The sequence below is a fragment of the Falco punctatus genome (assembly GCF_963210335.1).
Source record: "Falco punctatus genome assembly, chromosome: 6".
NCBI lineage: Eukaryota > Metazoa > Chordata > Aves > Falconiformes > Falconidae > Falco > Falco punctatus.
In genome coordinates, this window is record NC_137585.1 from 42,000,121 (window position 1) to 42,020,268 (window position 20,148).

Genomic DNA, 20,148 nt, shown 5'->3' on the forward strand with positions numbered 1-20,148 from the left:
CTGTCAGCCTTGTGCTTATTTAACCTCTTCCATTTCACTTGATTACTTCAATTAAGGTTGGCCAGTCTCCCTTTTCTGCTTTAGAAAAAAAAAACCCCAAATAAAAAAAATAAATCAAAGAATTACATTTGCCTTATTTGTAAATCCACATATGAAGCAGGTTCCTTAGCATTATACAGAGCACCCCGTATTTAATTTGTCCTCCTGTCACATCTAGTAGACTTGAAAACTTGAATTCTTGTTTTAATGATGACAAGTCATAGAGAGAAGAATCTGTTTGCAATTCCACTTCTCTATTTCCTTTCTGTAGGTGTGTGTGTGGTTTTTTTCTTAACTTACAACTTAGAAACTACCAGAAACAAATTAAAGCAATACAGTTTGGAACAGATTACAAAAAGCCCCTCCCTTTGCAATGTCAGATGTTTTAATACATAACATTAATAACAATGCCTCCTAAATACAGAGGTTTCTAATGTCTTAAAGCTTTAATGTTTAAAATTTCACTTACCTTTTAACCTTGCCAAATCTAGCAGTTACCTGAAGGGCTTGACAGTAAGTGTCAAGGTCACACAATGAAATCCAAGCTACAGCTGCTTCACTAAAAGGAGACTGTAGAGAAAAAAGAAATCCATGTAAATCTTTCAGACTACCTTTTTTCACACTGCCTTTTTACCCAGTGGTTCACTTTACAAAATCATTTTAGTGTGTACAAAATAGCTAAACTTGGTTAGGTTAACATTCTGTTTCCTGGTGCTAACACAGGTTGAACCATGCACTGTGAACAACTAATGCATGAGGAGAAAAAAATTTCAGAGAAGAAATGGATATTCTGTGGGCAAAACCACAGAATTTGTATTCCTTACATGCGGTGACAGTTCTGGGAGAATTCATACATGTCTCCCTCATTGTTTCAGTAGAGCAGTGACATTTCCATATGCATGGAAAGATTAAAGCTGCAAAAGTGCAAGATAAAATTTGAATAACCCTTTCTTTCAAACTAGAATAGAGCAGAACCATGGCTGTGTATTATTTTTTGTTTCTTATTTATGTGATGAAGTGTTTTAGTGGTCTAGCTGACAAACACTTGCACACAGTCCATTTAGAATAACAAGGGAATGACAGAATTATCGTTCTGAATTATGAATGCTTTGGGTTGGAAGGGACCTTTAGAGATTATCTAGTTCGTTCTCACTAACTTGCTCTTTTTATAGTTTGTTTCCAAAAGTAGAAATTAAATTTGGGGTGTTGTTTGGGGAGAGAAATACTTCTGCTTTATAGCAAAGAAATACTCAGATATTTAAGAATCTGGAAAATGAGGGCTGTTCTTAATTGCATCTTATCTATTAGTAGATGACTTTCCACTAAAACATGGTGCCTGAAGTTAAATATGTCATGTGATCACACCATACAGTCATATAGAACCTATGAAACACCACCGTCCTTCATTTACTAGAAGTTTTCTGAAGTGCAGAGTTTGAAAAAAATCTTGATTGAAAAATTAGGGCATAACTCATCACGATTCAACTTTCAATGAGATGACAGACCATTCAGACAGAAATGTGTTTTCTATTAGCTCAAATCAAGCAAAAATGTTTAGCTGAAATATAACAGCTGAGACTGCTATCCCCAGTGATAGGATACATCTGATTTTAATTTTCCTTTTGGGAACTCTTTATGCTGACAAACATAAATTCTTAATAGGTAGAAAAATATACTTCCAAATGTATATGAAAATTGTTTTAAAATAAAATTTTTAGAGGAAATGTCTCTTTACATTGGACTTAGAAATAATTTCTATGAGCCAAAAATTTACTAAACAATAAAACAAAATTCAGTGAGTGGAATGATATAACAAAATTTACTGAATTTTCTCATACTACAGTCTATCTATCCTGTTCTTTGTGAAAGAGTGTTCTAGATTGCCATTTAAAGTCTAGATTAAGAGTTGTATTGTGAGTAACAGGAGACACCTTGAGAAAAAAATGGCTCAAAGCTTGTAAAAAGCGATTAAGAGAACATGCATAAATTGAAAGTGCTTCAGGTACTTTGAATTTGGATTTCTCACAGGTTCTCATAGGAGACAAGAGGGAGAATTTTGGAGGAGAACTTGAAATTGTCCAAGTTCTTACCCCGTTAGGGCTAATAATTTATACACTGCATGCAACAGAGAGAAACGTTCACAGAAATCTCACCATACATTTAATAAAACAACCTAAACAGGTATATTACATTTCAGTAGTTCTGTCTCTTGCTCATTCTGCATATTTGATATTCTCTCTCATAAAAGAGATACAGCAAACTCTCCTGAAACACATTACTGCAACACAGTAACAAAATGTGTGTATAATTCAGCTGTTTCTTTTCTGTTTAAACATGCATAAAATCTGTAAGACACTGTCATAGAGCTTGCTAAACTTGGGTAGGTGCCTTTAAGAGACAAAGAACTTCAGACTTTTATTTCTTCTGTGAAAAGAATTACAAAAGATGTTACTCCTGACGTGTTTAGTTAATGTGTTAGTTTAGTGTCATCTTACTATTAACATCTCACAGAACAGGTCAGATTTGTCCAGCGGTCACTCATTCGTTTGGTGCTCAGCATCACTTTTCATGTAGAGAATAGTCTTGGAACTAATAGATGTAGGCTTATGCGACAGTATCAGACAATACAAGTCTCTAGATGTTTCTTGCCAAAGTAAATAGCACAAATGAAGATTGCAAAGTAGTATGATAAACATAATTTGTATTAGCAATCCAGATGTAGGGTGGGGTTTTTTTAGTTAAAATACAGGAAAAGTAAAACTTGTCAAAATGAAAACAAAATCAAAACAAAACCAGTATGGGAGTCTCTCTCAGAAGAGCTTATACATATAGCAGAACTAATTCAAGTTTATCCATAAAAGATTTTCCTCCTTAAACAATAGGTTTTATTTAAGTTCAAGATTTATGACTGAAATAAAACCATGATTCTTCTCTGGATGAAGTTGCATTAAAATCAGAACTCTATATGTTCTTAAAAATATTTCTCTCTCTGTATGTATGTGTGTATAACAAATAATTAACAGACCAACAGAGATAAACTGTCTATGTGACACTTCAATTTCTCAAACTCTGAGGAAAATAAACAACTCCATATACTTTGGCTTAGAGTCAAAAAGAACTTAAACTTTTGTTTGAAACACTTAGGAAAAATATGCATTAGAAATTTACATTACACACAATATTTATTATATATATTTAAAAAGGCACACGGTAATATCTGGAAGCAACTTAAAAATTATAACTAATAGAGAAACTAAAAAACTCTGAAAAACTACCTTACCACAATTTTTGTGGTTGGATATTGTGGGAGAAAGAGTAGTGCATATAAAATCAGAGATTATGTTGAAGAAAAGTCTTTGAAATGCTTAGACCAACTCTATCTGCTGGCTATTATTTTTAGGGGTCTCAGTAAATTAAATATAAGTTAGAATGAAGAAAGTCATGTGCATGCAGTACAGCCTCTGATCGACTGACATTATGATTTATTTTTTTTTCTACAAAAAGAATTGGTAGGACAAAGTAGACTGTATAGAAATAGGTGTATTCTTATTATAGAGACACATGTAAATTTAGGGAAATAAAAGATACAGTACCTAGTAGTCTGTGTACTCTTGCAAGTGAGCTACAATACCAGCAACTTAACCAGCACCGCAGTAAGGATAATGTTAATATTTATGTTCTTTGTTTAGTAACATCTGTCTTTCAATCATATATTCAAAAAATCCTAGTTATCCAACACTGAATGATCATCTAAGAATAGGATATTTGATACTCAAATGGTATTTGGAACTGAACAAGAAAGTCAAAGAAGAAAACAGGAGTTGTTTATAGTAATGAGTGCATTACAAGAGATTTTTTTTGTTGCTGTCACTGAACTGCTGCTCATCTGGAGACCACTATACATGATTGCCAGCCACCTGGTTCAGAAATATACAGGCATATGGCACAATCATTAATACTGACCCAACAATATTGCAGCAAACATATTCCAAGTTTGAAAAAACATTTGATAAGTATTCATTTACAAATGTGAACAAATGTGTTTATTATAAATTTTGTTCTATAAACACACATGCTGTTAGTGCCAAAGCAAAAACTCCTGAATGCCAGGAGCTCACTATAGTTTTGGGAGTTAAGAATATTATATCTATGACTTTTGATGATACCCAATAAAATTAAATGGAAAGGAGAACAGTAAAATAAAAATACAACAATGTGCTGACCAGTACTGAAATACAAAATGTGGCTAAGCTCTGAATTAGCATAACCATTTTGCAAATACATATGTAACTCTTAATGTGGTCATAAAAACCAAGCCAAAATTACTGAACATATTAGAAACAAAATGGTAGAGATCGTGACAACAGTGGTTAGAAAATAAAAAGCCCAGATCTAAATGACAGTTTAAAAAAAAGAAAGAAAAAAAAGGCATTACATATTTTTAAAGGAATTAACTGTAAAAGATTTGAATACAAAAATCCCAACATATCCTTACACCATCAAACTCTTCTTATTATGGCACGCTCCTACACTAACGTGTAGCACCCCTATTACATAAACTGGCTCTTGCAGCTGTGTATCAAATATATGAACACTCAGCTGTCTCTTCTTCCATCCACAAATCTTATTCCACATTTTTCATTCAATGCATGAGTCAGTCTTCTACACCAAACAAACAATTTTATTGGAAATGTTTGTAACCTCTGAAAAATCATTCAAGACTGCACATGAACATTATGTGGTATGTCTCCAAGGGAATCAAAATCACCCAAGATGAGCTCTCACAGTAGTAGAGTGCCTGTAGCATCCACAGAAAGGACAATATTTATATGTTTGTTTCCAGTACAACTAATTCTACTTTAAGTGAAATTTAAAGAATTAACTATAAAAATAAAAGTGACTTTCAAAATCAAAATGTTAAAAATATTCAGGTGTTGTTTTGTTGTGGAAAGCCTTATAATTAGTTTTTGAATCATTAATATCATATTGCAATCAAACCTATTTTCTGTCCAGAAAAATGTTATAATTAAAAATCTTCATGGTGTCTCGATCTCAAAACTTTCTTATACCTTAGAATACAATTAGACACCTTAAAAAATTTAGCTTTAAGATGTTTTAAAGTGAGTGAATTATGCCTTAGTGGAGTATATATAATTATCCAGATACATAAGCCAAATACTTTACAGCATATCTAGTGTCCTGCTATTAATACTTATATTATTCTTTTGGGTTTGATTTTTGTACTTGAAGTAAAAAATGCTTTGATTCTTTCAGACCTATAGACAAGAAAACTATAAAAAAAAAACAACTTCATTTTTTAACATATTTATTCATATCAGTTCTCAAAGCAAACTATACTGTTAGTGACAGATTCCAATGTATATTGTTCTAAGAGTGAGGGAAAAAAACACTTCTGATGTGAAACACACCTGACAATAAATTTAAACAAGCAGTTCCTCTTCTTGACCTACTAAGAACCTCAGCTGCAAGGAGACATGGAACGTTGTAATGTGGAGGGTGGATGCTCTTTTGTTCTCTAATGAGTCACAGAAAGTGAAAATCCTCTTGAAAAGGTTACTGTCAATGACCTCTTTAGGGAAACAAAGCTGAAGAAGAATGAACCAGGGACTAGGTGAAGAGCTGTCTCTAGGGGCCAAATAATGGAAAAGATATGTCTCTAACCCTCCAGTAGTTAACCCTCATTTTGAACATTCTAAAGTGAAGATTTTAAGGTGAGAGCTATGGATAATCCAACAAACCTAGAAACTACTGAAATTGATTATTATATATGTAAATGCTATATGTATTTTTCCGAAGTCATTAGCTACAAGCAATTCCTGTTACTGGAAAGGACAAGTCAGATTTTACAGATATAACGTTCAGCTGTGCTTTAATATTGTAGTCACACTATTCTAAGAAAAATATAGGCAAAACTATGCATCGCGGGGGAAAAAAATGTCTAAATTGATTGGTCTAGCCAGTGCAGATAAAACACCAGTAAAAGTCATGATTTACCTGTATGTTTTAAGATATATCTTTTTAGTTGATTGGTTTTATTCCAAATTAAATGAAGCATTATTCTCCCCTCAAACCTCCCGTAATAAAAGTATCCTAGCATTTTCCAGTTGCTCCTTCTAGATTTTCCAAAAACAACAGGTCTTCCAGGTTTAAGTTATAGCTCTGCAGCAGGAAGCACTGGAAGGATTATCATTCTGCCTACTTGTCCTGGTTTCAGCTGGGATAGAGTTAATCTTCTGCTTAGTAGTTAGTGCAGTGCTGTGTTTGGGATTTAGTAGGAGAATAGTGCTGATAACAGACTGATATTTTAGTTGTTGCGAGTAGTGTTTACCCTAAATCAAGGACTTTTCAAGTTTTGCATGCTCTGCGAGTAAGCGGGTGCACAATAAGCTGAGAAGGAGCAGAGCCAGGGCAGGTGAGCCAAACTAGCCAAAGGGATATTCCATACCATATAATGTCAGGTTTAGTATATAAATTGGGGGAGTTGACTGGGAGAAGCTGACTTGGAGGACTGCTTGGAGGAGCTGCTTGAGGACTGTCTAGGCATTGGCCAGTGGGGGTGAGCAGTTGTATCATGCATCACTTGTTAGGTTTTATTCCTCTCTCACTCTTCCCTTTTCATTGCAAATAGTAGTAGTAGTAGATGATTTTACTTTACTTGGATGGATTTTGCCTTTTTCCAATTCTCCTCCCCATCCCACTGGGCAGGTGGTGGGTGGGAAGTGAGTCACTGTATGGTACTTAGTTGCCAGCTGAGGTTAAACCACGACACAACTGTATAGATGCGCCAGCCCAAGTTGTGAAAGAAAGCATACCAAACAGTAAGGTATGAACATGTGATGCAAGAGTGTAAATAAGAGAGAGGCAGGCTCTCCTCAGTGGCACCCAGTGCCAGGACAAGAAGCATTAGGCACAAATTGAAATGCAGGACATTCCGTTTAAGTGTGAGAAAAGACTTTACTGTGATGGTTGTTAAGCACTGGATCAGGCTGCTGAGAGAGCTTGTGGTGTCTCCATCCTTGGAGATATTTGAAACCTGATATCTGAAGCCCTGAACAACCTGCTTTAGCTGACTCTGATATGAGTAGTGGGGTTGGCTAGATGATGTCCCGAGTTCCGTGCCAACCTCAGCCATTCTGTGATTCCATGAATCAGACATAGAAGCTCTATAACATGGCCAGGTCACTCAAATTGTGGACCTTGAATCACAGAGTTTTACGCTTCCAGGGGAGCAGTCATAGTATGCCAAGTTCAAGAATACCTTGCCTACAGCTTTTTTCCAAGCCAGACCCAGACCTCAGAAGTGTTGGGACTTGCAACAAGGCATCAGGTGGTCCAGGAAGAGGCCTATCAAAGTACTATCCTGATTTCAATTACTCCACAAAACATTTTCAGTGGAACCTTTCAAAGATGAAATCTAGCTAAATCAAACCTCATCCTAAACTGCTGCAGCTTAATTACCTTACTTTAATTTAAACTTCAGCTATCGAGGTTGATGTGCAGTTTTACAGATAGCAACATCTGTAAAACTAATCGAATTGTCAAAATCTTCAAACAAACACTTTCCCCAATCCCCTGCACTACACAGTAAGGACTACTTTGGTGACATGTATCTTATGATATGTACCAGTGAAATAATGTATTTGGTTTATGCCGTCATGCTTGCTTTCAAAAACCAAAACAAATGCCCAATGTAAGAGTTTTTCAACCATACAAAAAGGCAAAAACTCTGTTAAAAAAGTGTCATAAACTTTTGTATTTACTACAAAAAAAAAAAAAAAGAAATGTTTCACGTAAGTTTATATGAATGTTTGTGTTCATATATATCTAATACTATGTGCTTGTGCAAGAAATACGTCATCTTAGTGGAGATAATTTACTTTTCAACTAGATAACTGAAAATATCAAGGTCCTGCAATCCTAAATTATACCTGTTTTGTGGTCCAACTGCTTGTAATTGACTAGCAATGTAGAGTTCCGTATTTTACTTTTGAATCTTCCCTTTTTAATCTTTTATTTATTAATCTTTTAATTATTAGCATAACCACCTAACTTTACGTATTTCAGCAAAAAATAACTTAGTCTAATCAGCCCATTACAGGCTCATTAATGTCAGGCCTCTAAGGAGCGAACTATATCAGTTGTCTTTCATCATTCCCCTTTCAGCAGTGTCTGTCTTTGACTCCTTGAAAACTCTTCTGGAAAGATGAGAGGCAGCATGAGCACTTTAGTCATTTGCCATGTGTCCAGTGACCCCTGCCATCTTTTTTTATACACACTTCCCAAGTCTGTTTTGGGTCAGATTTGTCTTTCATCCTTGACTTATCTTGTGTTTCATGAAAACGTAGACAAAATATTTAACTTTCTATTTCTAATTGACCCATAAATTCCCCTTTGTGAAAGCTACGTCAGTTTTGATGCTCCAATTTTGAGCAATATATTTTGAGCGTCAGTCTCCTAAATGCAGTTCTCTTCTTTGACCCTGAGAGGATACTGTCAGATTGCATACAAACAGAAAAAGTGGCAAAAATCCTTCTCTGATTTATTTATGAATTATTTACAGCTCTTCCTATCATATTGTAGCCCAACAAATCTGTGCATCAAAATGCCAATCTGTCTGGTTTTCATGTAGGTTATTTCAAGTATATGAAAATGTTAATGTGGTTCACAAAAATAAGAAGGTTACTTCACAGTCTCCGAAATTCTCAAAAGAAAAATTTTGTAGTAATAATACATTTGCATGCCTAAACAACGTGTGCACCCAAAGAATAAGTGGACTTGCTCCCTTTTGTGTCTAAGATAAAAGGGTTTAGAGAAGCACAGTGATGCCTTATCTCACTCTATACTGAACTTATTGTATGCAGAGACAACTGAGTACCTTTTCAGTTCAGTACATTTCATGGAGACTTAACCCATTCTGAGCACGATGTAGAGCTCTTATTTATTCGCTTGTGACCTCTTTATAGCATATTACCTTTATAAGCAAAAGAGTGGTCCTATAATTCAGCTTGGAGTTCAGTGTTATCTTTATTTCAATGTATTTCTACATCTTCAACTCCCTAAATGATACACAGTGTAAAACCTTTCTTAATGGGTCCCAGAGAGCCAGGCTGATAAAAGGTATTAATTTATCAAAAGCTCTACTTCAGCCACCAGCATATTTATCAGAAATGACAATACTTTTTTTAGTAGAGGCTCTCAAGAACCTAAGATGCTCATTAGAGATGCACTGCTGAATGACAACTGTATAAAGAAAGAAAAAGGTCACCTCATTTTTAATTGGTTGTCCACGTTGCATCAGCAATGCTAACATATCTTACACCAAACTATTTGCCAGGCAGTGACCAGGAAATATTTCTAAATTTGCACTCTTGATTAACTATATTAGGTAAGTAAATTATGTTAAAATATCATTAAAAGAAAAGATGCAAATCAAACCAGGAAATAAAAATTATGCACATAGAAAATATGGGTTTTAGTTTGTACACATTAACTATTTTGAAAATTTTAAAATTAACCTTAAAAGAACATACAAGAATCTTTTACTGAAAACAGAGAACAATAATGACGTAATTTATTAAAGAAATAATGAAAGAGGGTTTAATATAAATAGGGGAAAAGTTTATGGTTACCTAAAGGAGTAAAAGACTGAATATGATAATAAATAAGATTCCTACAATGCTTGATTTGTTTTGCAGCACATCCTCACCAGCATATTTTTGCATTACCCTGAAACAAACCCTATAATTTTGTACTCAATTTTTATTTCTTCCTCAAATCTCCTTGTGGAAGTCTCAGTAAACTTTCAGTGACAAACATAAATTTAATTTGAAATTATTTGGATGTTGAATGAGATTTAGCTAATTTAAGTATTTTCCAACTATTCTCAGTGGTGTTCATTCACAGTACTCTTGAGTTACAGTAGCAAAAAGAATTGCAAAGGAAAATCTATTTAATGACTTAGACTCCAGAAATCCCAATAATCAATGTCTTTCAATCTATTGAAATTTACCTTAAACCAAAACCAGAAACTTCACATATGAAAATAAATAAATCATTAACTTTATAAATCTGTTTTAGGTGAGAGAAGAGATCAGTAACACAGTTTTACAGTACTTTCTATTCCTGATTCATTAGGTTTGTTGACTGTGGTTAGTAGAAGTAGTTTAATCTGTGCAAGCTCTCAGGGAGTTAATTTCCACTACTGGATGATTTGTATTACTTAGGGAGGAATTGCACATAAGATTGGTCTAAGAAAACACAGAAAGTGCAGCATGAAAGGAATGAAAAAGAAACCACAGAAGTTAAGTAGTTTTAAAATAGAGAAACACTTTCAAGGAGCGAGCCTAGTTTTGCTGTAGGCAAAACTAGCGCAACTAAAAGAAGATAGTGAAGACATTTTAGATAATGTATTCAGTGGAGGGCAAGATTAAGTAAGGGTGTTCTAGACCTTCAGGGTAAAAACTGAGATCTTATATCCTAAAACTGTTAACTCTGGAAGAGTCTTAGAATTGGGGCATAACGTTCAAAAGAGTTCTAATATGATTCTTCATTGTAATACAAAAACAAAACCAGAAACAAAGCCCTTCCTCACCATGCACTCGCTAATGAAAGACATTTCTGCAGTCTGGTTATATAGTGTAAGTTTCCTGTCTTTCAATTTTTTGCACTTGATACAGTGAACATTATTAAAATCTAACTGTTATACTTTATGTGGATTAAGTACATAATACAGTTAAAAATAAGTTTAATTTTCACTTTGATTCCAGTATATGTGACACAAATAGATAAATATGCCCAGACAGAAAAACTCTGCGCAACAATCATCCTCAATGTGTATGAAAATACTTTTTGTCTTTTAGTTGATATTAGGCTAGTTTAAAGGGGGTAGTTGTTTATGTTCTTGCCCTGTATTCACTTAATCCTTATTCATGAGAATTTTTCTTTAAAAGTGCAGTAATCTACATATTCTTATGAAAATCCATGACCCTAACATACCAATAGACTTTGTTAATATACTTGATTAAGATCTGCCCCAGGAATATGCTGATATAACAAGTCATCACTTTGAAGCATCTTTAGCAATATGGATGTAGAGTACTCTGGCACCAGGCCCTAGAATCTGGAGTCTAGAAGACCGGAAGGTACCACCAGGGGACTATAAACAATACATCTCACAAATAGAATTGGTTTAGTCAGCCAAACCATGCTTTCTTTGTGCTCTACAACTGCTGAGGATCGAAGCTTAGTAGGCCTGTAGAAAGCAATGGTTAAGATTGCATATTCAGAGAGTCAGAGTATTTTTAATAAACATTAATGGCATTTTAGCCATTTCATGATGATATACCTACCACAGCACAGATTTAAGCAGGGAAAACAACAATCTCCCAATCAACTCTTTGAAACTTCAGAGAAATATCCGCAACAACCTGATGCAAGTTAGAATACCTTCAAGTCCTACACCAGTACAAGACATTTTAGACCAAATTAATTTGACTCATTACTAAGTCCTGGAAGACAACTTGAGCTCAGTATTTTAAGTTTTTTTTCTCTCTCTGATTCATTATCACTCAAGGTCTCACTCCTTTTTTCCAGGAGTTAAATCTTGGTTTACTATTGCCATAACTATATAAGAAAGACTTAACTTAAACAGCAGAACACACACACACTCCGCCCCCACACCCCCTGTGTTTTAAGTCCTTAGCTTCAGATAGCTGTTGTTAAGTACTGATGGAGGGGGGGGGGGGGGGAAGGAAAGAAAAGGAAAACAAAGTTCTATAAAGTAATATCTAGGCCATCAAAACTATAAATATACAGTAAAGTGTTTTTTTCCCCTCATTGAGTTACTTGAGGAGATCTATTCATATAAGGATCTTCATATAAGGAATTCTAAACATCCTTAGAAGAAGGTCAGTCATGCATACTTGACAAGCTGCTTGTCATCCAACAACCAGTAAACAGAATACTTTATACATTAACCGGTAATGAAAATAGATTCCTGAAATAGCATGCTGAAAAATTTCTATTATCCCAGAAATCTATACCATAGTATAATGAAGCAAATAAAAAAAACAGTAAGCAGTTTTCTTTGTAAACATCAATTACAGATCAGAGCCTATTTAGCAAAACAATACCTAAAAAGGTGAGAGTAAAGAATCCATGCCTTTCAGTACATCACACAGGTTGTGAGATGTGAAATTAGAGAAAAAGGGACATAACCAAAACAATCATACCAGAGCAGAACTAGATTCAGTGACATTTCTGGGAACAATAAAAAGATAATCCTCAGTAAGCATATGAAGTTATTAAAAGACAGACGATTTGCATCTTAACCCTTAAATAAGTTACACATATTAGTTCAATACTAATTAAATTTTCATCACAGGAAATATTTGTTTACTTATGTCTTCACATCCTAAATGATATGAGAGGCAGAATTTTCTGTTTATTAAAATTCAGAGCAAGTACTGAAAGTCTTTGGAAGAACTCTGAATTTCGTGCTCTGAACAAAATCACAAGTCCTCTTGTTTTTAGAGCAAGTGTATATACAAGATAAGGATAACTTCATCTGTCTGTCAAATCCTCATAGATTATCCTAACTTTAGTAGGGTTTTATTCAAAATCAAGACCCACCCAGATCGCGTGGTTCAGATTTTCATATTGCTGGAAACATTTAACATTTTAAAACATTTAAACAGCTCGAAGTGTAAATGTGTGGGTGTGTGTAGAAAAAAAGATGTTTTTCAAAAAGTTCATGTTAATATGCATGGAGTTAAGTGAAAAAATAAAAATTTATTAAGGGTTTGACCTAAGTGCAATTACATAAAGTTTTCTTAAACATATATGTGTATAAGAATATACATATAAACAGAGAATTTCTAAACAGAGTTATGTTCAAAACGATAGGGAAAACAAGCAAAAAAGTTTGTTTTCACTGAATTCTTGTTATCTATATGCGCCTTCTTCCAAACAAAAGTAGTATCAATGAAAAGTTCTTAAAGTTTAGCATAATTTCAAAGCTGAAAAATTTCATAGAGCTAAACCCAAAGCTACTTCCAGGATACCTGTGGTTGACATGTCCTATGGATATTTCTCTTTTGTGTGTTGACTTTTTGGATGCTCCATGTCTCTGGTGTGTTAAAGGCAGGCATGAATACACTGTATACAAAGTGAGTCAGATCATACCTAAAGCTTAAATGAATTGACCCCGAAAGCTTGGTAAAACTCGTATCAGGTTTCAATAGTTCTCACAGTTTTAAAGTCCTGGATTTTCTGTCAAAAGTCTTAGAGCTCATACATCGAGGGGGTGCAGGTTAATCATAAAGCTACAGACAGAAACATAGACTCTGACCTAAAGTTTTGAAATTCCTTTATATCAGGGAGGAAGCTTCAGGCCCAGCAGTGAGCTGCTGGTTCGGCATCGTATATTCTTTCATCATCTTGTGGTGCAGCAGGATCAGGAGGTAAAAAATGTGCAGTGCACCCTGCAGTTTCCTAAAATGCACACAACAACATGTATTCCAGGTTATTTTTTATTATTGTATCAAACAAGAATTACTATTTTGGCTAGCCATACTCATAAACAGAATTAAAATAATATTTTAAAAGTCAATAATTTTTAAATTTAAAAAGAATAAAGAATTAAAGAATAAAAGACTCTGAACCTCCCCCAGGTATGAGTAACTATGTGTCCCCAGATGCGGAGATATTTAGTAGCAGACAGGACTGAACTACACAGATGCATCTGACAGAGAGGGCATTCTGAAAGTGTTTCAAACCATGATGCAATATTGTCCATGTGAATTCTTTTTGCAATACATTAGAAATCCAAAACTACACTTTGTAGTAACAACAATAGGGTATGGATTCAGCTCACAGTTCTGCAGACCATTTCCCAGATGAACTGTTTGGATAGGAGGTTGGACAGGACAATTCACTGGGTACTGATGACCACGCTCAATACAAAGTATAGCAATGACCTACCTTCAGGAATCAAGTATGGTGAAGACCTAGTTTAGGTTGCTGCTGAGATTATAGAAAAAAAAAGGCAGACAGACACCAGTCTGTGAGTCCTGAGAAAGCCACTCTGAAGTGAGAATGGCCTGGGCAATCTGCACCAGGAGGATCCAACAGGTCTCTCAAAGACTCAAACCAAACCTATGCATGTAGAAAATGAAGGACTACTCAAAAGACTGTGTTCAGGCAATTTTTTTCAGTTGCTTTCCACAGATCTGTAGCTCCTATTCCCTTAAAATAACAGTAAAAACCCAACCTTATTTCAAAAGTGTCTTAGACCTAGTCTTAAAACTCCTAACCTGTCTTCAGTCTCTTCCGTATTGCTCTCAATGTATGAAAACACTGAAACAGTACTCCACAGGTACAAGAATCATCTAGAAAACAAGCACAGCAGTCCTGAGAAGATGATTTTGTATGTTTGTTTTCTCATTCTGTTGTCTGTGATAAAAAAAAAATAAAAAATAGATTCAACATCCAAATTGTGTAAGTGTTTCTGAGTAAATTGGGAATAAAGCAGTGGTCAGTCAGCACTCAGACACACAGATTTTCGAGCTCTGCTACATTCAGTGATTGACTCCAGCCACAACAGTGACTGTCACAGCACTCTCCAGACCAGGGGTCCTCAAACTTTTTTAAACAGGGGGCCAGCACAGATGAAGTGACAAGCAGTCATCTGCAGCTGCCTGGTTCCCCCCCACCCCCAACCCGTGGGGGGGCAGGCAGTCTGTAAATACCAGAGGGGGATTGAGGACCCTGGGAGGCTGTATCCAGCCTGTAGACTGTATTTTGAGGACCCCTGCTCCAGACTATCAAGCTGCAGCAAAGTCTATTTACCATCTCATACCAACACACTCTTCATACAGTCCCTCCACTGCCTTTACCTCATCCCAGACATGCATTCTCTCTGCTTCCTCTCTCACCTTGTTCCTCGGCCACTCTCTCTTCATTGGCTCTCAACCACTTAACAGAACCAGCCACAGCTGCACCTTGTCTACATCAGCCAACCCGCTGCCCCTGAAGCCAACCCACAGTTGTTTATTATCAATGCTAATTAACCCAGCTTCATTCCTCTACAACTGACATCCTTAACTGAAACAAATTGGATCAATCCCTGAAAAGTAGGGGGAAAAAACAGCACCAAAACAAAACCCACTTCAAAGTGTCTTTATCATAGCTCCTAAAGCACTTTGTCATGTACATAATATGGAACACCCATATCAAGGAAAGTTTAATGGAGAAGCTACAAGAAATCCTTTGGTTTCCTTTCCTCTGTTAATTATGAAATCTGAAGGACCCAGAAATCACCTACCTTCAGATTGGCACTGTGTTACTCAGAATCACCACTGAAAAAATAACCAACAAAGAGCAGAAGGTTTTTTTATTATTATTTACTCGACCTCTCCTCCACATTATTCAAAAAGTTTGTGCAAGAAGCTGAATAATTCTTTTGGCTTTTACTGCTGGTAAAAGTACTCGGCAAACCCACAAAAAGTCAAACCCTAGGCTCTTTCACAGAGTTATCAGGAGTTATACAGGAAGATCTCCAAGATATTAAAAGAAAACAAAACACAGAGCAGATGAAATATATTAAAAAACCAAAATATTTTTAAGTCAGTTCCACAAAATTTGCCCATCTGCTCCTCAATCATCAGACTGGAAAATTGAAAAAGGCAAGTTATGATAAGAACTATAGCTGAGGACATAATTTTAATTGAAGTATGCTTTTGAGTTTCAAACTTTAAAATATGCTTCCAGTTTTCTGCATGTTAGTATTCTGTACACAAATGTGTGTTAAGACCAAAAATCAGGTTTTTAAGATACCTTCTCAACAATGACATAAGCAACAACATCCCAAGACCAAGCACTAACACTGTAGCAAATACCAAATAACCACACTTTCTGTTTAGAAAATAAAAGAGAGAGTGACTTTTTACTAATCCCAAGCAATATGCTTCTCTATAGCAAGAAGGATATATTGGAACTGAAAAAATAGTATATTTGTAGGACTTTCATGCATCTATTTTGGCTTTTCAAGTCATTTTTTAATTGTTAACATTCTTACTTTGTCAACTCTGGAAGAAAAAACTCTACGAGTACTACTAAGAGAATATTCAAAACTACTAGACAATGTGGAATCACCCACATACAAATTGATACTTCCATGGAATGATGGCCTTGCTTTTAGTCCTGACAGCCTTGCAAAAGGATGAATTGCTAATACCAGACACTCCTCTAAGACTAGCCTTCTAGCTCAAATGAAATCCTTGCGAGACTTCTTTCCAAGCAAAGTTCAAATGCCAGCAAAACCTGCAGACTTCATTGACCGGGTAAAAAGACTGATTTAATACCACTATGGGCTTCTACTATGTACAATGGTACTCTCAAAATTATTTTATGTGGATTGCTAGTGTATCGCTAAGGGGTGTACAAGAAACACTGGCCATTTAGGGTATTTTAAGAAGGAAAAACTTTATACAATATAATTAACTGAATCAGCACTTGATGTTTTCCTAGAAGTAGGTTAGGCACATTTTCCAGCTAATCACTATTTCAGTTTAGTCTGCAATTTTATGATGACAGAAGACAAAACCCCAGCATTAGAGGTCACAGTGAGTAAGAAGTGAAAAGAGTTACATTTTAAGCAAAGAAATCTCTCTCATTACAATGAAATATTAAACTAACACACCAAATATATAAAGTCTAGAAAGTTAACCAGTACTAAACAATATATTACATTTCCTGAGCTGCTTGTATTTTACAAAACCTGGTCCCTTTCTAAAGGGAAATTTTACAGCATTAACTTGCCTTGTAAGAATTTTTACATGTGTAATAAAAGTTACCAGAACCCAAACCTCAAGTGATTTAAATCTACTGGAAATTTCTGAAGCTGAATTATATAAAGCCCTCTTTACTTTTGTCCTAAACAAGCTTGTTACATATTACATGGGAAAAAAAATTGAGTAAAGGTATTGGGGTTTTAAATTTTGACTTCCACAGAAGTAGTAGTAATTACATTACTTTCCCCAAAGACATGCTTGCCTAAAGTTTATCTTCTAAATCTTTGTGTTTGGAATAAGCTATCATGATGTACAAAGCTTATATAATGTGTAAGGTGGGATGTGTTTCAGCATGTAGAGACAACCCTTCCTGTCTGCAAAGCAAATCTTTCATTTTCCTTAATCCTCTGCCTGTCAAACGAAATGTCTGATATATTTCCAAAAATCTTGACTGGAAGAAGGTGAACTTGCTGTTCTGTTTTTCATAGTCTTAATCCTGAGGTAAATTGGTCTTCATTGAAACAGACACTTTTCCTTTCAGCTTACAGTGGATATTTTCCTCAATTAACAAGTATAGAGAGGTGCTGAGGTGGCTAAGATCCATTCAGACAAAGAATCAGCAGTTACAGAACACTAGAGGAGTTGAAGAAGAAAGTGATTTACAGGAAAAGAGTGACACCAGCTCATCTAGTTCTCCTGCACAGCCTATGCTATTCCTACTGGTGGTAAATGCTTCCTTTGGAGAGTCTAGCTGTCAGAGGTCTTCACCAAGCATAACCCATTCTTCCAGAAAAAAAATTATCAATTTCCATGCACAACATGATTATGCAGAAGAAGAAGAAAGAACTAGCCTGCCTGGAACCGAGACACAGGAGTGTTACTGCTACTACTTCCTACATGTACTCATTTCGGAATTGGTTTCTGTGTCTACTTGTTCTGGTTTTGGCTGGGACAGAGTTGTTTTTCCTCTTAGTAGCTGGAGCAGTGCTGTGGTTTGGATTTGGTGTGAGAAAGAACAGTGCTGACGGCACACTGATGTTTTTAGGCAATGTTTACACTAAGTCAAGGACTTTTCAGTTTCTCGGTCCCTGCCAGTGAGAGGGGCACGGGGAACTGGGAGGGGGCACAGCCAGGGCAGCTGACCCGAACAAGCCAATAGCATGTTCTATACCACAGTATGTCATGCTCTGTATATAAACTGAGCAAGGGTGGGCTGGGGCCTGCTGATGACTGCTCAAGGACTGGCTTTCTTTCACTTGCTTTCTTTCCTACCTTCCGTTTGGATTTTATTCCTCTCCCCTTGTCCCTCCATTTCATTATAACTGTTACTGTTATTATCGTCATAATCATCATCATTACTATTATTATTATAATGATCAACATTGGGTTTTTTAATTTTTTATTTTATTTCAGTTATTAATTTTTTTCTTATCTCAACCTTTAAATTTTACTTTCCTTCCCAGTTCTCTTCCCCATCCATCTGGGTGAGCGGGGAGTGTGCGAGCAGCTGTATGGTACTTAGTTACCAGCTGGGGTTAAACCACAACACTTGTTTGGGATGAATTTGTAAGAAGATGAGCAACTTGCTGTGTTATTTGGCATTTAATTTGCAGCATAACTTTTTGGATTACTATAGCTCCTGCTATCACTCTAAGCAGAAACATATTCAAATGTTTCAACTTTGTCCTTGGACTTTTACCACTCCCCACAAAAGATATGTGCTTGTGATACCACAGGAACATGAGAAGTCATTAATTACGGCAATTCAAGGATCTTTTATATGCTTAAGCACTTTCTGGTGTATGGAACAAGTTACATTTCCAATAATATGGTTTACCTTCCTTAGAGAAAATGCCTTCTACATAAAATAACCTATTCACATTTGTTGTGAACTGTGGGCAACACACCACCTAAGCACAGCAGAGAACAGGTGATTGCATACTCTAGGTTCTTCTGAATAGTAAGATAAGAAAAAATGTAAGATGGCATGTAGGACTTCAGGGTGAGTGACATATTTGAGGGCCAAGATGCCTCCAGCGCTAAAAAACCTCTGAAATTTAATCTGAAATAAATTCAAATATAAATCAGATATTTATTATTATTTGCTAGCCCACAACATAATGATGTTTCTATTAAACTTCATTCTAGCAGAGAAACAGAAATTCAATTTAATTACAAAATTAAAATTAGTGATTTCTTAACTACAAGGAATCCTGTCCAGCTTCTATTAAGTTCATGAGATATAATGAGTATTACTTTAAATGACTATTTTAATAGAGCTAATAAATCTATCAACTAACTTCTTAGAAACTATTAAAAAGCCAGATTGATTAAAACTTATATATGTACACACATATTTCAGTAAAAATCCCCAAATTCCTAAACCCAGAAGGAAATAATTTTAATAATTAGTAATTCAAATAAGGGAAAAGAATTATGTCTGTTAATAAATGATGTATGTTTTACATATAGTAAGCACCTTAAATATATAAGGAGAGGTATTTTGAACTAATGAAGTCTATCAGATTTGTGTGGCAAGGTTTTGGTAGCAGGAGACTACAGGGGTGGCTTCTGTGAGAAGATGCTGGAAGCTTGTCAGATAAGTTATGCTAAAACTATGTCAGACAGAACCAACGCCAGCTGCCTCCAAGTTAGACCTGCAACTGGCCAGGGCTGAGCCCATCAGTGACTGTGCTAGTTAGTGCAACCTATTTAAGAAGGGTGAAGAAAAACCTCTGCAGCTGCAGCCGGAGAGAGGAGTGAGAGTGTGTGAGAGCAGCAGCTCTGCAGACACCCAGGTCAGTGAGGAAGGAGGGGGTGGGGGTGCTCCAGGTGCCAGAGCAGAGATGTCCCTGTAGCCTGTGCCCTGCAGTTCATAGAGGTCCACAGTGGAGCTGATACCCACCTACAGCCCATAGAGGACCCCACACTGGAGCAGGTGGATGCACCTGAAGGAGGCTGTGACCCTGCGGAGAGCCTGTACTGGAGCTGGCTCCCGGCAGGACCTGTGACTCCCATGGATAGAGAGGCCCATGCTGGAGCAGGTTTGCCCCCCCATGGGGCACCCATGTTGGAACAGTCTGTTCCCAAAGGCCTGCACCCTGTGAGAGGGATCCACACTGGAGCAGGGGAAGAGTGTGAGGAGGAAGGAGGGGCAGAGACAACCTCTCATGAACTGACTGCAGCCCCCATTGCCTGTCCCCCTGTGCTGCTGCAGGGGAGGAGGCAGAGGACAATCAGGAGTGAAGGGAAGGAAGCCTGGGGAGAAGGGAGGGGTGGGGGGAAGTTGTTTTAATAC

At 36.2% G+C, this 20,148-nt stretch overlaps 1 protein-coding gene across 3 annotated transcripts in view; it reads right to left on the reverse strand.

Annotated features, from left to right (window-relative positions):
* MGAT4C (MGAT4 family member C) overlaps nucleotides 1-20,148 on the reverse strand; it is a 433,108-nt gene that overhangs the window by 320,166 nt on the left and 92,794 nt on the right. For 2 of the 3 annotated variants that reach the window (XM_080394201.1, XM_080394206.1), the window contains exon 2: nucleotides 509-609. The gene's annotated coding sequence lies outside the window, so the exon portion shown is untranslated. Of the gene's footprint in view, nucleotides 1-508; nucleotides 6,368-20,148 lie in introns of those variants that run through there. The other variant, XM_080394202.1, reaches the window with a different exon arrangement.